Genomic DNA, 23,935 nt, shown 5'->3' on the forward strand with positions numbered 1-23,935 from the left:
TTTTTTTTTAAAGAAACAGGGGAATTGTTCCTTTTGAGATAGACTTCAAAGGACCCACAAAGTAACCAGTTTGGTTGGTGACCTACAATGAAGACAAGCTCGTAATTTATAATTATCTTCTCCCCCCTCAACTTGGCATCTGCTATTGGCCAGCTTAGGCAGCTCCCTGCACAGCACACTGGCTTTTGTGGATCCCATTCGGTCAGTGCTTAACTTTCCCTAAGCATTGTGTAGTGAGTCTAAGCACCTAATTTAGGGTTTGTGGATTCCACTGGGGGACTAGGCACCTAAATATTGCATCACCTATGTCCCTTTATGGATCTAGCTCTGCCGTACTTCACAGGGAATATTTAATGTTTGTTGTATAATGTTAACATTCTTTACAGCAGATGAATTTTGTTACTTAATTGCATGTCCTTCCAAGTTAATTACCAAGCAAAATATCTCCCAAGGAAAAACGTTGCAATCATTCAAAAGATTGGATATCATATGTATCTGGCAAAAGGCTTTTTCCCCTCTTAATGTCTGAATGTAGGAATCTGATAAGTTAAACAATGAGCAATAAACAATGGTGCTATTTCACCTAGAATGGAACATTTACTTGAAAAACAGGACCTATGGGTTTGGATTTATAAATCACTTGTAAAGTACTTGTTATTGATAAACATATTCTGCTTCTTGTCAGAACAAAAAACAGATGGCAATTTATCTTCAATAACAAATGCTTCTCAAACAATGGAACAGATGAAAGTTTTACTGGCAATCACTCAAAAATACCAGATGTACATCATTTAGACAGATTTTAAAAAGGAACTTACATTTTGGGTCTGATTCTCCAGAGCCAGGCACAGGACGTAGATGAGATGCTGGTAGACCAAGTGCCAGCTCTGCCTAGTCTGTAGGCATCGGCTGAGCACTGTCAAACTCATAGCTGGAAGCCGGACCAGCTCACCTATATATTAGTATTGTTTGAGATAGGCGTTAGACTTGTAAGGATATGTTTAGAAGTTATAAAATGCTTGTAAGTTGCTGCATGTATTACTATTACGTGAAATATCTGCATCCCATCCTATAACGTAATATGAAAGTTTTGTTTTATAACTGTAAAAATGCCTGCTCTGAATTGTGAACCTAGGCAGGAAAAGTGGTTCCCCCGCCCATCAGAAAGAACTCTCAAAACTAAATGGGCCATTGTAGGACAAAAATTTTCTTGATTGCCTCATCCACTCATGAGGAAGTTATATGCAGAAACGGTTATCCCATTGGTTTGAACTCTGGGGAGTACCAGAGGGGTAGCCGTGTTAGTCTGGATCTGTAAAAGCAGCAAAGAGTCCTGTGGCACCGTATAGACTAACAGATGTATTGGAGCATGAGCTTTCGTGGGTGAATACCCACTTCATCAGATGCATGTAGTGGAAATTTCCAGGGGCAGGTATATATATGCAAGCAAGAAGCAGGCTAGAGATAATGAGGTTAGTTCAGTCAGGGAGGATGAGGCCCCCTTCTGGCAATTGAGGTATGAAAACCAAGGGAGGAGAAACTGCTTTTGTAGTTGCTAGCCATTCGCAGTCTTTGTTTAATCTTGAGTTGATGGTATCAAATTTGCAGATGAACTGAAGCTCAGCAGTTTCTCTTTGAAGTCTGGTCCTGAAGTTTTTTTGCTGCAGGATGGCTACCTTTAGATCTGCTATTGTGTGTCCAGGGAGATTGAAGTGTTCTCCTACAGGTTTTTGGGAAAGGGCATATAAAGATGATCATAAGAAAAAATAGTTCTCTCTTTGCTGTTTGAACTCTTGTAGGGCTGGAGCTAAGAAATAAAAGCAGAGATCCCCAGGGTCAACATGGATTATCCCTAAAAGAGATTCAGCGGACATATTACTACATCTCTGCTACCTTTTGGAACTATTGACTGTAACTCACTCTCTCATTTCTTTTTCCTAGTTAATAAATCCTTAGTTAGTTTACTATAGGATAAGTGTTGTCTTTGGTACGAAATATAAGGTACAAAATGATCTGAGGTAAGTTATTAGTGTCTTGGGACTGGGAGCAACCTGAATATTTTGTGATTTTAGGTGTAAGTGACTCTTTATCACTAAGTCCAGCTTGCCCAGATAGACTGGAGAGCCCAAGGTGCCTGTCTGTCACGCCACTGTAAGACTGTTACAATGCTTCAGGAGTTCACATTTGTTACTGGATTGGTGAAATCTGATCATAGAGTATACCACCAGTTTGGGGTGTCTGTCCTGCCGAGAGGTTGGCAGTCATGGTCATGAACCACTCCAGACAGCGAGTCATTTACACAATGTCGGAATGGTAGGGGCTAAAACCTCCTTTGCACTGACTTTTCCTAGGAGTGAATGTCTATACAAGGTGCAAGGCAGTGGAGAATCAACCTTTGATTCATATTTTATATGTTTAGCTTCTTACTCTGCTGTCACTTTCATTCAGTGAAATATCAGGTCCTTCACAAAGTGAAGGCTCAGGCCCTTACTTATGTAAAATGGGCCTCAGTGGGGTCATACTGAGATAACACAGAATTTAGTGCATTGTGTAAACACATCTATTTTCATAATTATTCAAGGGCCAGAATCACTCCCAATTTATGCCAACTTTCACCATCATACACCAACCAGCAGAATCCCTGATTGTGGATTATTCACTGGGAAGAACCAGCAGCAGCATCAAGTGAAAATTTACAGTCCTTCTTTGGAAAAACTATCTCCTCTGTCCTAGGAATGAATCCTCCTGCATCACAACATGGTTCATTGGCATAGGAAACAGGGGCATGCAATTATAGAATAATAATGAGATTTTCCTCTTTTTTTGTTATTCGTCATGACTCTATCCCATCAATATTAATCACAAGGATATAGGCAACTGCCAGTAATGTTCTTACATGTTTATTCAGACCAAACCCAGTTTGTCTATCACTGCTGCTGCTTACATTGCAATTTGGAGTGTTGTTTCATTGTAGCCATGTCACTCCTGGAATATTAGCGAGACAAGGTGGCTGAGGTAATATCTTTTATTGGACCAACTTCTGTTGGTGAGAGAGACAAGCTTTCAAGCTACACAGAGTTCTTCCTCAGAGCTTGTCTCTCTCACCAACAGAAGATGGTCCAATAAAAGATATTACTTCACTCATCTTATCTAATTTGAAGTGTTAACATACAACAATAAACTGGGGCTCATTTTGTGTAGCCAGTTTCAGCGCACCCTAAAATCATTTTGACCCTTTTCTATTTATCCTCAGCATTGTGCTACAAACAAACTTAGCAAGTATTAAAGCGTTCAGTAAACAGCACCAAATTAACTGCTGTATATTTGAATTTACTCCAGGGATCAGATGCAAAGCAGTGTTCTGGTACAGACATTTTTCAAATAAACAAGGGTGTTCATAAAAGCAAAGCCAGATTTATGTGTGTAGATATAAGTTTCATTAATTATGCAAGGTTGTCATACCAATTGTTGGAGCATTACCTATACAAAGAAAGAGCGGAAATTCATTCATTTGCCATAATTCAATGAAACAAGCAATAGATCTTAAAATTCCCCTTTGTAATGTTTTCTTTCTGACCTAGAGTAATAGGCTGAAATTTATTGAAAACAGTTTAGACTATTCTAATATCATTAGCAGTAAATGTGGAATTTCACAGAAGCTGATTTTGGAAGATGGACTTTTCATTATTCCTGGTACTGTGCATGCAATAGAAACATGAAAGAGACGACATATGACCTTGCCAGTGGGAACCTTGTATTTAACACTAATGAGGAGGTCTTTGAGAGTGCTACATGTTGGAATAATGAAAGGTCTTTTGTTCAGAACTACTGTGATTTGGTACTTAAGAACCTACAATATAACTAAAGTAACACTTTTCACTGAAAAAAATGTTTACTGAATACAAAGCACAGATCTTTGCTGCCTCTTAGCCTCTTGCAGAATCTTAGGCCCTAGTCCTGCAAATTGTTCCACGTGGATTGATCCCTGTGCTTTAGCAGAGTCCTATTGATTTCAGTTTATTCTACATCTACATATACAAATATAAAATTGTCATGGTATAATTCCCCACTCTGAACCTTAGCGTCCAAAAGATGGGGTACCAGCGTGAATTCCTCTAAGCTTAATTACCAGCTTAGAACCTGTAGCGCTGCCACCAACCAGGAATTCCAGTGCCTGGTACACTCTGGTCCCCCCCAGGACCTTGCCCAGGGAACCCCAAGACCCAGATCCTCTGGACCTTAACACAAGGAAAGTAAACCCTTTCCCCCACCGTTGCCTCTCCCAGGCTTCCCCTCCTGGGTTACCCTGGAAGATCACTGTGATTCAAACTCCTTGAATCTTAAACAGAGAGGAAAATGCAACTTCCCCCCTCCTTCTCTCTCCCCCTCCCAGACTCTCCCTGAGAGAGACAGTAGTCCTAACACAGAGAGAAATTAGCCTCTCTCTCCCCATTCCCTCCTTTCTCCCCACCAATTCCCTGGTGAATCCAGACCCCGTCCCGTGGGGTTTCACACCAGAATAAAAAAACAATCAGGTTCTTAAACAAGAAAATCTTTTAATTAAAGAAAGAACAAAGGTAAAAATTATCTTTGTAAATTTCAGATGGAATAGGTACAGGGTCTTTCAGCTATAGACACTGGGAAAACCCTCCCAGCCTAAGTATTCAAGTACATATTAAAATCCTTTCAGCAAAATATAAATTTGAACTCCTTCCAACCAAATACACATTTGCAAATAAAGAAAACAAACATAAGCCTAACTCGCTTCATCTATCTAGTACTCACTATTCTGAACTTATAAGGGCCTGTATTGGAGAGATTGGAGAGAAACCTGGTTGCACGTCCGGTCCCTCTGAGAACCCAGAGTGAACAACAATCAAAAACTAACAGCACACACAAAAACTTCCCTCCCTCAAGATTTGAAAGTATCCTGTCCCCTGATTGGTCTTCTGGTCAGGTGACAGCCAGGCTCACTGGACTTGTTAACCCTTTACAGGCAAAAGAGACATGAAGTACTCCTGTTCTATTAACTCTTACTTATCTGTTTATGACAACAATAGATTAAAAAAAAACTTGGGGTAGAAAAATAGATTATTATTAACATATTTTTAAAATAAAACAAGATGTTCTGATTGTTACTGGTCTTATTCTAAATCCCATACACGTGACTGATATTGTCCCTTTCTGCTGGAAGGTGATACACTAAACAAGCCCTTTATTTTAAAAAAATTGAAATAAGCAATATAGCTGCAAACAGAAATGTAAGCTAGTTTAAAGCGACATACCCAGAACTCTGTCTTGCAAGACATTTTAAAAATTTGTTATCCCATTGATTTCAGTGGACTATGGCCTAGATCATCAAATATATTTAGGCCTCTAACTCCCCTGGATTTTAATTATATTGAAATCAAGGAAAGTTAGGGTCTTACATACTTTTGAGGACCTTGACCTACATATCTAACTAATCAGTACTCGTGTGAATAAGGGCAACATGATCCAGCCAATATTCCTGAATAATTCTACATATAATTCTGTAAGAATGAATAATTCTTCACCCTAAAAGAAGATCATGCATATAATGTGACAACTACAAACAGATATATTAATGGGAATTTCAAAATGAACATTTGAAAGGAAAACTTTACAACAAACGCTCTGAGGCAATGGGTAAACTGGTTAGGTGCTTAATAAGAAAAGTATCAAAGTGAAACTTTTGCCTAATATCAATATCAAAACCAAATCAAACCTGAACTTTTTTAGCACATCAGAAAAGTTTGTCAATTTTTGTTTTACTTTCCTTGCCCCTTTACTTGCTGGTTTTGCTGACACATATGTATGTTAATTCTAGGATTGGTGAAATAATATTTCTCACACAGTTTATTTGGTGAATATTTGTTCATATTATTCAACCACTCTATAAGGTAGCCAGACAGTAATTGTCAAAGAACACATTAAGCAAGGTTGCTGGGTTTTTTGCCAACTGTTAATTCAAACCATTTCAATTTTATTCAGAAAGTTTTAAAGAGCCTGATATTTACAATCCATTTGAAGCTAAGAATTATTGGAAATCTGGTAATGAGAATTTCTGACCAAAAAAAGCAATTATACAATTTAGGTACTTACCCTAACTAACCCCAATTTCTATAACACTTAGTTTTCCACCGCTTAGTTAGGATGAATTATGAGCAAAACACAACGGCTATTCAGAAATCCATGTTAGCAATGGAATTAATACAAAAGTTCCATTTTAAATCTTATGTAAAAGATGTTCTTTAAAGTAAGTCAGCTGTCTGCAGATGACTCAAATGTGTGTTCCCTTATAGGAGAAGAGACCTATGAATTATATTCTAGGTAGGCCTTCCAAACTGAAGATGTCAGTATTTGTTTCGGGGATTGGATCAAGCAGCAGGGTGAAATCCTTAGTCAGGATAACAAAACTGCTGTTGACTTCAATGCAGCCAAGCTTTCACCCCTGGATTTTTTTTTTTAACTTTTGTTGCAGAAGTTAGGAAGCCTGCATCAGTAGTTGAGCCAAGCTATTTCCTGTGAGATTCATTAGTTCTAAGCTTCAGAACTAACCAAGAAATAGGTATAGTATGCAGATCTGTACTTATTTCAATAAGTACAATGGGATAGTAGAGTCTCCCTAAAGACTTCAATTTGTAGTCAGTGTTTTTAGCCCTCTCTCATTACCCTGCTGCTCTTCTATTTTAAAGACAAGTTGGTAGCTCATATGAGTAACCATTGGTGTCCCGGTGGAAAAGCATAAGAAAAAAACTTGCCAAGTTATATTAACTATGCGTTTAAATTACTATTCAGATTGAAACTTCCAGACAATCCCAGCTCAGAAATTAGACTTTGTTCTCTCTACAATACCACAATACATAGAAGAAAACAATAGATATTAGAGAAAGAAAAGTCCTATTAGGTCATCCTGCCCATACTAAGAGGAAGATGTGCTGAAACTGTAGCACAGTAAAAGGAATCTCCCAGCTGCAATGTAGGAAAAAAAATCCTAGAATTTGCATAAATACTAAATATATATAATTCTAGAATATTTTGCTTATTATTTAGCCTTCATGAAAATATAAAACGTATCTTTATTCGAACCACAGGAAAATAAATAAATAGTAACCACTATGATTCCTAAGTACTTAATGATGCTTTGTTTGCAAGGCATCTTGGGATTTTTGGATGACATACTCTATGGAAGGACAATCTCTCTAGAATAATAGGACAGGGTCTCTATAGGACAGTGCTTCAGTGACTCCAAGGCACTTCAGAAATCATATGACTATACCGGACAACTGCAAGTGACTGGTATATTTCTATGAATTAGTCACAGAAGCCGTTGGATTCCTCTTGTACAGTGAGACCTTTTTATAGCGACTTCTCCCCCTTCCCCATCAAAACCAACCAACCAATCAACCCACAAAGGCAAATTAATCCCAGGCAGTAGACCACAACAAAAGTACCAGGCTGTATGGTGGTGAGCTTCGTTTGGGATGATGTTAGAGAGAGTAATCTCTCTCCCAGACCATGAAGCACTTACAGCCAGCACACCATAGCTGTTACTTGTAGCCACTATGTACTCTCCACAGGGATGATGGCGGGGGGAAACACAACATAGCTGCAGATACTCCAGCCATGCCACTCCAACAATATATTCAGCCTCTATATGGACCACTGGTATCTTGCTTGCTTCTTGCATAGCAGAATTGCACCCGTTCCATTACCCAGGAAGCTTTTCACAGTTGAAATGTTAGGGGTTGAATATGCCCAGATAAGTAGAATTTTACTATTACAAGAAGGTCTAAAAAGACATCTTCTTCTTCACCTGGTAAGTGGGAAAAAGTACTTCTGGTGAGACCAGATCTCTAGTGGTTGTGTACGAGGCTAGGGGACGCTGAGACAATGCTTTGTAGAACTCTATTAAATACACTCCCCTTTTTCCTGCACCTCAACATAACTCTTTCTGAAGAACAGGCTGGGTTCTGTCTTTTCAGGACTCTTCAGAAAGAATGATACAGAATTAAACTTCAGGCCTGAGAAATAGATGCTAATAGTGCCTACTCAACATCAAAGGGAGGGTACCATACAGTTTCTTAGTAAAGCAAAGGTCTAATGCACACATAAAATATTGCAAACAGTATTTAGAATATTATGAAAACATTTTAAACAAAAGCTATCTATTGATGTTCCTCGTATAGACTTCCCCACTTTGTGGCTGTTACCTATATTCTAATGTAAGGTTCCAACATTACATTTACACTTTTCTACTTTCTACAAAACACATTTGACTCTGGTCTTCTCTCAGAGTTGATTTCTTAGTATTTATACTGTAACCATAATATGTAGTGTATGTCACCTGGACTCTTCAGAACTTGGGCAGCATTTCCAGGTGAGATTCCCAAAAGGGACTTAGGTGCTGCAATGCTTGGTGTGGAAACAACTAACTTTTAGCTGCCTTGCTACCCCATGGATTCACATCCCTATTAGGATCCCAGACTCCCTATAAATATGCATGTGGATAGTTATGCACCTGTAGCCCAAGGTGTGCTTCAGCAGCAGCAGGATCTATAAGTTTTGGACTATAAACTGCTGCATGTTGGGAGAATTTCCTGGTTCCTGCCAGGAAGTACCCTCTGCCCTCCAGGTAGGAGGTTTCAGCACTGACTGCAGCTCAGAACAGGAGGCAAGCAAGCAGAGAGGAGACTGTTGGGCTGTAATCCTGTTCTGTGTGTCCTTACAGAATAAAACTTTGTTCCTGGTGGTTTGCCTGAGTGGGTCTGGTCTGAGGTGAATACACACTAGAATACACACAGATCACATTGAGGAACCTCAGGCTCAGTTTCCCAAAGTTGTATAAAAAACCACAAGGCAGACTTACCCTGTCTTGAACAACTTCATACTGAGAAGGTGAACAGAAGTGGGGCTGTATACCTAAAAATTGGATTCACAGAAGCCAGCATGCTGAGCAGGAAGCCAGCTAACTGCTAACTCGCCAGTAGGAAGTGCCAAGGAGAAGAGTGTGGCCTAAGTGCTGACACACAAACTGAGTTAGATGACTAACCCTAAGCTGGAGGGAGGTGCCATGAACCCTCTCCTGGAAGTCCCCCTGCTGCAATAAATATTTAATGATTTATACACAACTCCAGCAGGCAAGACTGAGAGAGCCCTGTCACAGAAAACCCATAGATCAGTGGTTAGGGGCCATCTCCTGGGAGGTGGGAGATACAGGCTCAAATCCCTCCTCCACATCAGGCAGCATGGAGATTCAAACACACGTCTGTCATTGTGGCTGAGTGCTTTGAGCTGGTGTCTTTTACGTGGGTTTAGGTATATTCAGGACACATCTTGCCCCGAAAGCAAGATAAGCAGAGACCACCAACTTTATGAATCCAACTGTTACTTGGGCATGAGTTAAACGCCAAGCTGCTGGATGGTGTCAGGATTTATGCATCTGTGTGTAACGCTGACAGATGCTGGTCATTAGTGGGCAGGATTGAACCTGGGACTTCTGGAGCTTAGCGCATGAGCTTCTACTGCATGAGCTAAAAGCCAACTGGCTGTTAGCTAAGGCTGTAGAGCAAATTTATTAATCTCTCTCTCTAAGTGGTCTCGGTGGGACAGAATGCCACACCTAGGAGGTGTGTGGGTTACATGTGCACATGCCCAGCTACTGAAATTTAGGTGTGTCAGGGACTTTTAACAGCAAAAACTTGAATACCTAGGGAATTTAGGTGCCTACGGGTTTAAGGTGGTAGCTGAGCAGGGGATTAATGCATGTCAGTGATGCATCTAAATGATGGATGTAGGCCCCCAAGTGACATTAGGCACCTAACTCTCCCTTATGCCCCCAACCTTCAGTTCTGTTCCAAACACTTCCAAACTCTGTCAACAAACAGTGTGGTATCTCCACAACTAGCAGGAATTCCATCACTTGGGTCAACAGTTGACTGGTCCCATCATTTGGCGTGAAACAGAAATCTGTATCCTGTACCCTGAGTGGTACAGGTATTGGGACCTAGCCCTCACAGATGACATTTTTTGGTCCTGCAAGATTCAGGCACTGACTCCAATGGGTGGTCTCATTCCTATATGTATAACTTTCCCCATCTCTCCACTCCCACAGTCTGACAGTTTAGATTTTAGAAGGGGACTAGGGTATGACCCACTGGGCAGATTACCCACAATGAAGACTCCTATATATCTTCAGAAACAGCTACTGGGCATGTCTAGTAACTACCATGCCTTATTTCTGGATGTTTCTGAGCCCTTCTATCTGGGTTAGCCTGTCCTGCTTACATGCAGAGGCACAGAGTATCCCAACTAAAATCCATGCCTGCTCCTCCCTCCTTCTCTCCCTTTCTGTGGGACAAACAAAGTCAGATTCTGCAATATAACATACATAGGTTACTGTTTTTCTAAGTCAAAATCTTAGGGAGACTGTACCTGGGTTTAGGCTTATATATGGGTCTGTCAGTGTTACATATGATTTTTAATTAAGGGCACTTTTCAAAGTGCCCATGTGCAGCCTTTCAAAACAATCTTGCTGCTGCTTTGGAATGCACATGTACTCGTTAATTAAGGTACTTCTGAAAGAGCCCATCAGTGTTCTACTGTGAAAGGACTGTTTGATGAAGCCTTTCTGGTGTTTTAGATCTACTTCCTGGAATGTGTAAATGTGCACTGTGCAGTCCAGAATACTACAGCAGCTTCTTTCTTCTGGAAGAGCTACACTATTAAATTAATAAGCTTTGGAGAAAGATAACACCGAAATGCATGTACATATATTTTACTCTAATTATTTCCTTCATTTTCCACATGGGGCAGTGCTCCACGTGCCCCAATAATAGAGCATCCACTGGCTACCTTCATTCCCAGGTAGAGCAAAATGACTAGCCTGACTTCTCACCTCTCCTTACTGGGAGCAGCTACAGAAGACTGGGTGCCAAGGACTCTCCTGGCAAGTGAGGGTGGTATCTTTACCACCACTTTGTCTCTGTTCCAGTGAGTTGGAGCTGAGGAGGGAGGCAATAATCCTCCTAGAATTGTTGTGATTATTGGACGTAATAATATTGGACCTAAGCAACTGTGAAAACTATGTGAAAAGTCTCATGATTTCACAATAACCAATGACTTTTTGCCTGCCTGAGAATTAACCATGAAAAATAGGTTAAGTTATTTTCAATAAATAAGTGTTATGAACAGGTGCAAGAAAACCCCACAGAAAAACTGAATTATTCCAAACAAAAATGGCCTACTGCTATAAGGTCTATGATGAGATCATACCAGATAAACAAGAAAATGTGAAAATGAAGTTGCCTACACCAAGTGTGGCCATAGAAAAATGGATTTTATTGGTGGAGAAAATAAAGAGGATACAATATGCCCTCACTTTTATTCCTTTTGGGGGTTCTTAAAAACAGACTTTGGAAAAAGAAAGAAGAATCTTCTTTTGCCAGCTCATCCCCCTCAACCTACCAGTACTGCAACTCATCTTGACTCATCCCAGTTTCTTTTGCCTCAAGTCAGAAGGAGTTGACCAGGGTAAGGTTCTTCCTCAAAAGAAGGCCATCTGGCCTTGTTCTTGTTTAAGGAACCTTGTTTTCCACCTATGAGTGCTGAAAGGCATCGCATTATCATGACATCCAGTCCTTGGTCCATCAGTGGTGATATTTAATTGCCCACACTGAAGAGGCCCATAAGATCCTGCATTGTTTTCCCTTTTCTTGTTGTGTTACTTTCTGCCTTCCCTCTTTCCTGCTATCCTACCTGTCATTCTCTTGGCTTTTCACTGAATCCCGAAGTCAGCTATACTGCTTTCATCCAAGCTGCCTTGTCTAAGTAGAAAAGATCCAGTCAGAGGATGTCTCTGACCAGACCATAAACTAGCATCCAACCAACAGGTGTTATGGTCAGTTTGCCAGCAAAAGCATCCACTTGCAACTGACCAGGGGTCTTGGTTCCAAGAATATCAACAAAAACCATATTTCATCTATGTTTTCTATCTTCTCTTTCCTCCACTTTGTGTCTGTCTGTTAACAATAGGATAAGCGAGTGTCCTTCACACAAGGACAGAGTAAAATTAACCCTTTCTTTGTCATCAAAAAAGATGATCAATGAAAATAAAAGACTAATATTTTAACTGCAAAAGGAGAAAAAATTGACAAAGATCTGTTTGTTGTGCATAATTACTCAATCACAATTTCAGTATTAATGCTTGTTTTAATTTCTTGTTCTGTGTGTGTTTAATAAACTTTCAACTTGAAAGAATGCTTTTGCCAAGTAACCAAATACAAGGACTCTGACAAAAATAACCCCAACCCTGTCTATCACAGTTTAATGTTGGACAGTAAAAGAGTATATAAACACCTTTAACTCATTAGGTCTTTAAGATCAATTTAATACCTATTTGGGATGTGATATTTGCAGCAGTCCAAGGAGATTACTAATGGAACCCAACTGTAATGAACTTTTACTTGAAAGCCCATGGAAATGCACTGAAGGTGCTTGGGACTTCCACACCACTTCAAAGTAAGTGGGTTCCACTGTACTTGACTACCCTCATTTTTTTCTTACATAGTATAACCTTTTCAACCAATCTAATATAATTCACAAGTACTTAGGTTCCTAACGTCAGTGGCAGAGCTGATTCAATGTGTCATACTGCTGAATCTACTAAATCATTCCTCTGTACAACAGAGAGATGAAATCTTCCTCATCACTTTGGGGAACTGGTCCTTTCAGTGACAACCACTAGGAAGGACCCAAGAGATCCACAATGACAGATGCAACAAGCAACAGCGTCTCTTATCTCAGGACTCAGGAGAGGAAGAAAAGATGGAGAAGATAGACTGATGTCTGCTCCAATTGTGTTAAATCCTCTTATTTGCAGTACTTCTCTTCTGTGTTTTAATTAACAGTATGTAAAAGCTGGTGAAACCTATTGTGCTTAACCACAAAGTCACATGGGGCTTGTCTAAGTCAGTTAATCTGTTTAGTGATTAATAAATCTATATCGGGGGTCGGCAACCTTCGGCACACAGCCTATCAGGGTAATATGCTGGCGGGCCACGAGATGTTTTGTTTACATTGACTGTCCACAGGTACGGCCCCCTGCAGCTCCCAGTGGCCACGGTTCACTGTTCCCGGCCAATGGGAGCTGCAGGAAGAGGTGACCAGTTTCCCACAGCTCCCATTGGCTGAGACAGGTGAACTGTGGCCACTGGGAGCTGCAGGGGACCATGCCTGTGGACGGTCAATGAAAACAAAATGTCTTGTGGCGCTCCAGAGGATTACCCTGATGGGCTGCGTGCCAAAGGTTGTCAACTCCTGATCTACAAGCTGATTTTAAGATTTATAATGTCTGTTTTTTATTTTCTGTAAAAGTGCCCAGACTATAAAATGGGCATTCTAGAGGAGTTGTGGTTACTATGGGGCCTGCAAAGTGAACCCTTTTTGTGAGTTTAATATAAGAAGTATGTGAAAGTTCATAAGATGTTACAATAACCAAGAAAAATAGAGCAAAGTCTTTATGACATTGAATGTTATAACAAGTGCAAAAGAACCAGACAAAGAAGCTAAACCTAAAAGGTCTTGTTGATATAATCCAAAAATTTTTGAATTTATACTGGATAAAAACAGAAGATGTGGAACCAGAAGTTAAGAGACCGAAATTGGTGTGATGGATATTAGGGCTAATGGGTGGACAAAAATAATGAAGGGGGATGACCTCTGACAGACACTTTTCCTTTTGGGGGGTTTCTTAAAATGAAACTTTGAAGAAGACATGATCAGTTCAGTTCAGCTCTCTCTTTTATCTGCCAGCTAATCTCCTAGACTGCCAGCACTGGACCCCATCTCATCTCATCTCAATTTATGTAAAAGACTCTCTTCCTGAGAAGAAGTCCGGCTGGTCTTAATCTTTTTCAAGGACCTTTGTTTTCACCTGTGTGTGCTGAATGTCATCACATCATCCTCAGCCTGTTAGCAGGGATATCTAATTGCCAGCACTGCAAAGGCATGTAAGATCTTGCATTGTTTTCCCTTCCTTGTTGTATTATTTTCCCCCACCACCTCCTTTCTTTCCTTTTATCTTATCTCTCACTGTTTTGGCTTTTCATTGAAATCCTGAAGTCAACTGTACTGTATTCATCCAAGCCTACCTGGTCAAAGAAGAAATGATCCAATCAGATGTTCTCCCTGACCAAATCATAAACCAAGATCCAGGCAGCAGGTGTCCTGGTTGATTTAGCAGCCAAAAGTACCCACTTGTAACTAACCAGTGGTTCAGTGATCTAAAAACATTAATAAAAGTTGTATTTCAGCCACTTTTTCTATCCTCCACTTTGTCTCTGTCTATTTGTTAAGAACAGAATAAGTAAATGCCCTCTACACATCAGGATTCATCAAGATTGAAAGTAAAATTAACCCTTTCCTTTTCATCAAAGAAAGATTGTTCTGAAAATAAGAGATTCTGATACTTTTCTTAAAAAGGTTTTAAAAGTTTTGAATAAATTTTTTTGCATAGTCTCTCAATCTCAGTTTCAATATCAATGTCTGTTTTAATTTCTTGTTCTTTCTTGTGTTTAATCAACAAACTTTTAATTTAAATAGATGTTTTTGGGTGTTTGCCAAATAACTGAGTAAAATTAAGGCCCCTGTTCAAAATAACCCTGAACCTACCTATTACTCTTGTGACAGAGCTCTGACCTTGCTCCCCTGGGTCCTGCACTTCTAGGTGGTTTATGCTAGCCTCAGTGGCTCACTGTGACCCTCCACGTAGCCCTTCTCTCTCTAGGGCCAGGGTTACAGTCTACTGAGCCCTTTCCATCATAGGCCTGCAAGGAGGTTGGTAAGAGAACTCCCACAGTCTCTGTTGTCCCTGGGGGCTTATTTCAGAACAGTTTAGCCTCCTGTCCTAACAGGGGCCTGACTTCCCCTCCCAGGAGATGTTCCTGTAGTGGTGGCTTGGGGGGAACCCAGGCCCGCCCTCTACTCTGGGTTCCAGCCCAGGGACCTTAATGGTAGCAGCTGTTGGCAGCCAACCTTTCACTGCCAGAGTTGCTACATTTCCCTGGGCCACTTCCCCACAGCTCTTCTGCTTCTCCCTTCTTCACCCTTACCTTAGGGCTCCCTTAAACGATGGTTTGAGGGTGTCTTCATTAACCAGCCCTTTAGCCACACTTCCTCTCCTCTGGCTCCCTGGCTCTCCCCTGCCTGACTGGAGTGAGCCCTTTTTATAGTATCAGCAGGGCCTTAATTAGAGTCAGGTGGTCACATTAGCTTAATGGTTTCACCTGGCTCTTTGCAGGTTAATTAGAGTCAGGTGTTCTCATTAGCCCGGAGCAGCCCCTGCTCTGGTCAGTCAGGGAACAGAAAACTGTTAATCCAGTGGACACTATATCTGCCTTCTGCTATTCTGCTGAACCCAACTGGCCTGGGTCTATCACTGTCTTTAATGTTGGAGAGTAAAAGAGTTTATAAATGCTTTTAACTATTTGGGCCTTTGAAATTAATATCTATACAATAAAGTCAAAATAACTGAATAAACATATGAATAAATAAACTTAGTGAAGGGTTTTGGCTGAAATTAAAAAAAAATCAAAATATTTTGTTTCAATATTTTCAAAATGAAACTTTTTAGACTTTTCATTTTTTAAAAATATTTTGTTTTGAAAATTAACTAGATTTATTTTAAAAAGAAAATAAGAAAAAAAGGTAAAACACACCCAGAAATGAAGCAACCGCCACCCCCTCAAAAAAATTTTTTTTAAATTGGGGGGCATGTAAAGCAAAATATTTAATGTGACCTGAATGGTTTTTTAAATTTTTGTTTCAATAAGAACAATTTTAAAAATTCTGTTTTGAGTCAACCTACAACTTAATTATTTTTGGTTTGGCTGCTGAACCAATAAATAAATTATTCATCATCTCTATAAATAACTTATGATAAAATGGTGAACATTAGAAAAGGAAAAGACCTATTAGGATATTGTTCCCTATCACAGTTCTCAACCAGGGGTATGTGTACCCCTTTGGGTACACAGAGGTCTTCCAGGGGGTAGGTCAACTCATCTAGATATTTGTGTGGTTTTACAACAGGCTACATAAAAAGCACTAGTGAAGTCAGTACAACTAAAACCTCATAGACAATGATTTTTTATATTACTTTATAAACTATACTTTGAAACTTAAGAACAATATTTATATTCCAATTGATTCAATTTATAGTTATATGGTAAACATTAGAAAGTCAGCAATTGTTCAGTAATAGCATGCTGTGACACTTTTGTGGTTTTATGTCTGATATTGTTAAGTTTTTAACTGAGGGCTTGTCTACATCAGAAAGTTGCAGCGCTGGTGAGGGAGTTACAGTGCTGCAACTTAGGAGGTGTACACATCTGCAGGGCACCACCAGCGCTGCAACTCCCTGTTTGCAGCGCTGGCCGTACTCCCGTTTTGTCTCGGGTGTAGAGGATCCAGCGCTGGTGATCCAGCGCTGGTAATCAAGTATAGACACTTACCAGCGCTTTTCTTGACCTCCGTGGAATAAGCAGGTATCCCAGCATACCTGAGGAAGCCTCTGGAAATCAAGCTGGTCTCCTTCCCCGGCTTGCTCTCGCGTTCCCCGAACCCCGAGCAAGCAGGTCTCCTTCCCTGCGGTTTGCAGGGTGGTTCGCGGAACGCGAGAGCAAACCGCGGCGAAGCTGGTCTCCTTTCCCGGTTTGCTCTCGCGTTCCCCGAACCCGAACAAGCAGGTCTCCTTCCCTGCGGTTTGCAGGGTGGTTCGCGGAACGCGAGAGCAAACCGCGGCGAAGCTGGTCTCCTTTCCCGGTTTGCTCTCGCGTTCCCCGAACCCGAGCAAGCAGGTCTCCTTCCCTGCGGTTTGCAGGGTGGTTCGCGGAACGCGAGAGCAAACCGCGGCGAAGCTGGTCTCCTTCCCCGGTTTGCTCTCGCGTTCCCCGAACCCGAGCAAGCAGGTCTCCTTCCCTGCGGTTTGCAGGGTGGTTTGCGGAACGCGAGAGCAAACCGCGGCGAAGCTGGTCTCCTTTCCCGGTTTGCTCTCGCGTTCCCCGAAACCCCTTGAAGCCGCCCAACAGCGCTGCAGTGTGGCCACATCTAACACCACTTGCAGCGCTGGTTGCTGTAAGTGTGGCCACTCTGCAGCGCTGGCCCTATACAGCTGTAACAACCAGCGCTGCAAAATTTTAGATGTAGACATGGCCTGAGGTGAAACTTGGGGGTACACAAGACAAATCAGACTCTTGAAAGTGGTACAATAGTCTGGAAAGATTGAGAGCCACTGCCCTATCATGTATTACTTTGGCCAGAAGTATTTTAAATATTTCAGGTGATGGCACCCTATATGTTTAGTACTGGGAGGCCTAATTTTCAAAAGTAGAGAGTATCTGCAACACCTTTGAAAGCCCATTAGTGCCTGTGGATTTTTTAAAGCATTTCTGTGGTTTGAAAAAACACAACAGAAACAAATGAGATCCAAATATTAAAATATTCTCCTTTTTTGCATTAATATGTTTGTAGTGTACAGTGTTTCAAATACAAGCAGAGAATCCTCTTTCCTACTACTCTATTTCGACTCCTCCTCCTTCTTAAGAATGAGGAATGTAAGTTAATGTGTAACTGTAATGTTCAATATAGACAGCACCTCCACTTGCTGTACCTCTTTTTTAGTGTTATTATTGTCTTATATGTTATTAGGTTGATGTCCCTCATCTGAGGAGTTTAGCAGAAAGTTGTCTTTCCTGAGTGTGTTGAAATCGTGACTTGCAATGTACCAATAAATCCTTGTAGTTCTACAAGTGAGTATTACAACTAGTTGCAGTGACTTCAACATGCCCAAAGAACTTTTGCCTGAAGAAATTTACAGCTCATGCAGATGAGACAGGAATCTGTTAATACTTGACAGACTTTGTGCTGTTGATTGCTGTGAATAAGTAGACTGATGAGAAAGCAGCACATTACCTAGCAATGTTTTCAGATGGTGATGCCAAATCATTTTCTCAGCAACTTCCCAGTGAGAATCATAGTTCTTACAGACAGTTATGCAAACACTTATATAACTGCTAGGAAGGTGGATTGGCCTATCTGAAACACAGAAGTAATGGCAAGCCAGGAGGCAGCAGAAAAGGTTATAACCCTGTATAGTTATCTGTGTGCATTGAGGAGACTATTTAGTAGGGCTTTCCCTGTACCACCCTGGCTGGGAGATGGCTTGAGTGAAGCAGAACCTGCTGCACCAAATCTGCAACTGGCAATGCAGAAAGAGGCCTACGTCCAGCAGCAAGCTATGGATATGTCTTCACCTCACGCTAGTGGTGTGATTCTCAACATACTTGGGCTAGCTCTCATCAAGTTGGCACACTAAAAATAGAAGCATGGGACAGGCTAGACACCCTGGTTATGTGCCCATCAAATCCCCCTAGAAATGTATTCACACTGCCAACTCCAAGTGTAGACATACCCAATGAGAGAATCCTGTTTGAAAATTAGTTTATAAATGGTTTAACAGAGGAACTTCATAAACTGCTGGTGAAGGAAGATAACATACTGGATAAACCTATCAACTAGATTAGATGCAGATTAACAAATGTGTAAGAAGTAATTGGGGTCCCTTAAAGGTCTCAGACGTTAATGCCCATGTCATAAACAGATGGTTAAGGGTTAATGTCTCTTTTACCTGTAAAGGGTTAAGAAGCTTAGTGAACCTGGCTGACACCTGACCAGAGGATCAATGGAGGGGACAAGATACTTTCAAATCTTGGTGGAGGTGTCATAAACAGATAGCTAAGGGTTAAAGTTCTTTTACCTGTAAAGGGGTAACACCAGTAACCTGAAACACCTGACCAGAGAACCAATCAGGAAACAAGACTTTTTCAAATCTGGGTGGAGGGAAGTTTTGGGTGTCAGTCCTTTGTTTTTGGTCTGTTCTTTTCTCGGCTCTGAGAGTGATTTTTCTATCTCCAGGCTTTCTAATCTTCTGTTTCCAAGTTGTAAGTACAAGGATAGTAAGACAATAGGTTTATATTGTTTTTTTGTATTTACTTGTGTGTAGTTGCTGGAATGGTTTAAATTGTATTCTTTTTGGATAAGGCTGTTTATTCATTTTTTCTTTTAAGCAATTGACCCTGTATATTGTCACCTTGATACAGAGACCCTTTTATGTCCTTTTTCATTCTTTTTATATAAAGCTTTCTTTTTAAGACCTGTTGGAGTTTTTCTTTAGTGGAGACTCCAGGGAATTGAGTCTGCAGCTCACCAGGGAATTGGTGGGAGGAAGAAGTCAGGGGGAAAATCTCTTTGTGTTAGATTTACTAAGCCTGACTTTGCATACCCTCTGGGTGATGGGGAAGAGAGATTAGATCTCTCGGTACTTGTGTTTCCAGGACTGGAAGCAGGGAATCTCCTAGGGTCATCCAGGGAGGGGAGCCTGGGAGGAAGTAACAAGGAAACAAGGGGAGGGGGTTATTTTCCTTTGTTGTAAGACTCAAGGCATCTGAGTCTGGGGGTCCCCCAGGGAAGGTTTTGGGGAGACCACAGTGAGCTAGGCACTGTATAATTCCTAGCTGGTGGCAGCAATACCAGGTCCAAGCTGGTAACTAAGCTTGGAGGTTTTCATGCTAACACCCATATTTTGGACGCTAAGGTCCAGATCTGGGAAGAAATGTTATGACAGGAGGGAAGTCTTTGTTTGTGCTGTTTGTTTTGTTCGTTGTTCACTCTTGGGGCTAAGAGGGACCAGACGTACACCCAGGTTTTCTCCAATCTTTCTGAATCAGTCTCTCATGTTTCAAAATAGTAAGTACTAGCCAGGAAAGGCGGATTTGTCTTATGTTTGTTTTCTTAACTTGTAAATGTGTATTTTGCTGGAAGGATTTTAACCTCTGTTTGCTGTAATTTTGAATCTCGGGCTGGGGGTGGGGAAGTCCCTCTAGTCTATATGAATCTGAATACCCTGTAAGCATTTACCATCCTGATTTTACAGAGATAATTTTTACTTTTTCTTTCTTTAATTAAAAGCTTTCTTTTTAAGAACCTGATTGATTTTTCCTTGTTTTGGAATCCAAGGGATTGAGTCTAAACTCTCCAGGGATTGGTGGGGGGGGGGGGAGAAAGGAGGGAGGGAATGGTTAATTCCTCTTTGTTTTAAGATCCAAGGAGTTTGGATCTGTATAGCTTCCCAAGGCAACCCAGGGAGGGGAAAGTCTGGGGGGTGAAAGGAGGGGGAATGGTTTATTTCTCCTTGTTTTAAGACCCAAGAGGTTTGGGTCTTGGGTTCCCCAGGGAAGGTTTTGGGGAAACAGGAAGTGTGCCAAACACTATATTTTGGCTGGTGGCAGCGTACTAAATTTAAGCTAGTAATTAAGCTTAAAAGTGATCATGCAGGTCCCCACTTTTGGGACGCTAAAGTTCAAAGTGGGGAAAAGACCTTGACAGCCCAGTTTCAGAGTGACTCTTTTATACCAGATGTAGCACTTCAGGAAATTATTGTTAGAGGATGCCCAGGTGCAAGTTTTTCACAGGCATTCCATGGGTCAAATGAGAGAAACTGTTTCCCAAGTGGGTCCCAGGACAAATGACAGTTGCAGGTGATGAAGAGATAGAATTGTCCAAGCAGTGGGAAGAGAACCCAAACAAGGAAAACTAGAGTTGCTGATGGAGTAGGACCATCAGCAACAGCTATTAGAATGGCCCACGTGAAGAGCTGCTCAGCAGACAGCAGAAGAAATCCAGTTCCCGCTGAACTTGGGGTCTCTGAAAACTAAATAGACTTTTGTCATGGTGACTAGTATATCTAGTGATGTTGTAGTGGGAGTGGATTTCATCTGATGGCATCACAAGAATTCCTGGGATGTTTAAAGAACTCACTTGTCCCTGGACAACGTTCAAATACCCCTACTAGATGTGGGTAGGAGGAAGTGTGGATTCTGGGGCGCAACTCTTGGAACCTTAAAGATGCTTCCCGCACTGAGGAACTGCTCCCTGTAGTGCAGGGATCAGCAACCTTTGGCTCCCACTGGCCATGGTTCACCATTCCAGGCCAATGGGGGCTGTGGGAACCGGTGTGGGCTGAGGGATGTGCTGGCTGCTGCTTCCTGCAGCCCCCATTGGCCTGAAATAGTGAACCGTGGCCAGTGGGAGCTGCGATCGGCTGAACCTGCGGATGCTGCAGGTAAATAAACCATCCCAGCACACCGACAGATTTCCCTGATGGGCTGCATGCCAAAGGTTGCCAATTCCTGCTGCAGTGTCTTTGAATAAAGCCATGGTGAAGCCAGATCATCATGCAACAATACCCCTAAAGATAAAGAACTGCTGCAGTGACCCTGTAGGAGGGTTTGAAGCTATCAATATCCAGTCAGAATTAGTGTTTGGCAGAACTCTGGCTTGAGCTAGGTCAAAGGATAAATTCTGTATAAAAGCTATAAATGTGACTGGCCAGGATGTGCAGCTAGTGGAAAATGAAACCATGGACACAGCATCCAATGTAGCTGGTGTCTCCAAACATCTCACAGGAGTAGAGATCAACAGCTGTGAAGCAGACCAATCAGAAAAAGAACTAAGGGCTTACTTGACAGAAGCAGCTGTGGAAGGCAATGAAAGGAAGTGATTAGAACAGCTGCTCTTACAATATGCTAGCGTGTTCTCCAAGAATATTGAACAGCTTGGCAGATATGATTGAGAGAAACATCTGATAGTGCTTACGCCAGAGAGTGTTCCCATGAGGGAGTCCCCATGTCAAATTACACTGGCATATCAAGTTGCAGCTAAATCACATGCTGCAGGATGGCTTGATTGAGCACTCTACAGTTAAGCAATTGTAATTATGAAAAAGCCCAACAAAGACTTAAGGATATGCATTGCCTACAGGAGACTTAATTCACAGACAATTCAAGATAGCTGCCCACTCCCCACATAGCAGACATCCTGGATAAAATGTCAGGAGCAAAATATTTTAATAATTTTGATTTGGTATTTGGATACCGTCAGATTAAAGTGGCACCTGAGGATCAAGAAAACACAGCCTTTGTGACATCCTCTGGACTGTTTCAATTCTCATGAATGCACCATGGACATTTCAAATGATAGTAAATTATCTAAACCAAGTTTAAACATCTTCGCATACTTAGATGATTTTATTTGTTTCCATAAAACATAGAAGAAACACCTGATAAGAGTGGAAAGGCTTCTAAAGCTTCCTAAAAGAAGAATTCAAAATTTCAGGAAACAAATGTAAATTTGAAAGGAATTGCATCATCTTCTTGGGACATATAGTCAGTGAGGATGTGTTAGAACCCCAGTCACAGAAACTGAATGTTATAACAGACAGCAAGGTTCCTACAAACCCAGATCAGGTACAGCAATTTAGGGATACTACAGGAGATTTTTTAAAGAATTCAAAGTATGCTGCAGCATTATACCAATTAACTAACAATGACTTTCTCTGGACAGAGGAACACCAAAACTGTGAGTCAATGAAGGAAGAACTTCTTGACCATGCTGGTATTTGCTGATAGGGGCATGCACCTCAAAATATATGTATGATAAAAGGGCTGAAAGAGTTTTTAGATGCACTGATGAAAACATTGTGTTGCAGTTCAGCCCACCAAGATGCATTTTCATTGAGCAGAGGAAGGAATCTGAATCACAGTCATTACGTGAGGTTTGCTGACAACTCCAGATAATCAAAGTGACGATCACTGTTCCTCACCCTGCAAATTATGGGGGAGTTAAGAGAGTAAGCTGCACCACTGGGTCCTTGCTTAGGGTGACATTGTGGGGTCTTATATCAGTGACTTGAAGATAGCATTCAAAAACATTGAGGAACGCATGAGCTGATAGTGATCATGCCAAGAGATACGAGGCTCAAGATACCTGGGAAAGGAGAATTATTGTCCATCCAGGAAAGGGAAAGGGTGAGGCTATGCAACTGGAAAAACAAACTTGAAACTTTTTGGAGGGGACCTTGTACAGTAAATAAGAAATTAAATAACTTATCCTTGCTGATTCAAAAAAGCAAGAGCTCACCCTTTTGTAGTGTATCAAGAACTGGTGCACAGACTCATTGAAAGGAATGGGACAGAAATACTGAGAATGCTCAGCAACTATCCCAGAGGAATGCTGAAGAAGATTTGGAGGTACACTATCAGGTTCTTGTGGCTTGTAATGGAATACCGATTGTGGAGAAGGAATTGCCAGGGTGTCCTCCAGATCTCGCCACACTGCAGTCTTCAGCAGACAGTCTGTCTGTAACAGATAAGCCTAACATGGATGGCATGAACCTGGCACTCACTGATAATCTAGATCCAACTATGAGCGATGTCTCCATGACTGAATATAAGACTTGAGAGGACAGACCAACACAGTAACTTGTGTGGATGGTAGACTACAAGGATTCCTAGAGTTTACTGTTTAAATTCTTATTCAACTAGAGGGGTAGAAACTGTAATGATTATGGTAAACAGCACTTCTACTAATATATCTACCCAGGCTACATCTTTATCTTCATGTTAAGTTGTTGTCTTGTGTGTTATGTTGTATTAGATCTGGGCACTTAGCAGGAAGTTCAGTCCTGCCAGGAGCTGTGACTTGCAGTGTTCCAATTAATCCCCGTGATTCTATAAGCAAGTATTACAAAATGGATGCCTGTTGTAAAATTGCATGGTGTTATGTTAGCCTCTCTTTTTCTCAAATGCGAATGTGTCTCTGTGTCTCTCTGAGATTCTCTTTGATAAGCTATTTCTTAGCTCTATTCTCACAGTCCATTTGAATGTCGATGTACTTCTGCCCGGTTAATAATGCAAGAATATCCTTCTTGTTGTGTTATGTCAACTTAACTGTTCTGTTGTTTAGTGGTCCATATATGAGGAGAAAGGAAAAATGATAAAAAGTTGATGGGGTTAAGTAT

The sequence above is a fragment of the Gopherus flavomarginatus genome, chromosome 1 (genome assembly GCF_025201925.1).
Source record: "Gopherus flavomarginatus isolate rGopFla2 chromosome 1, rGopFla2.mat.asm, whole genome shotgun sequence".
NCBI classification, from domain to species: Eukaryota; Metazoa; Chordata; order Testudines; family Testudinidae; genus Gopherus; species Gopherus flavomarginatus.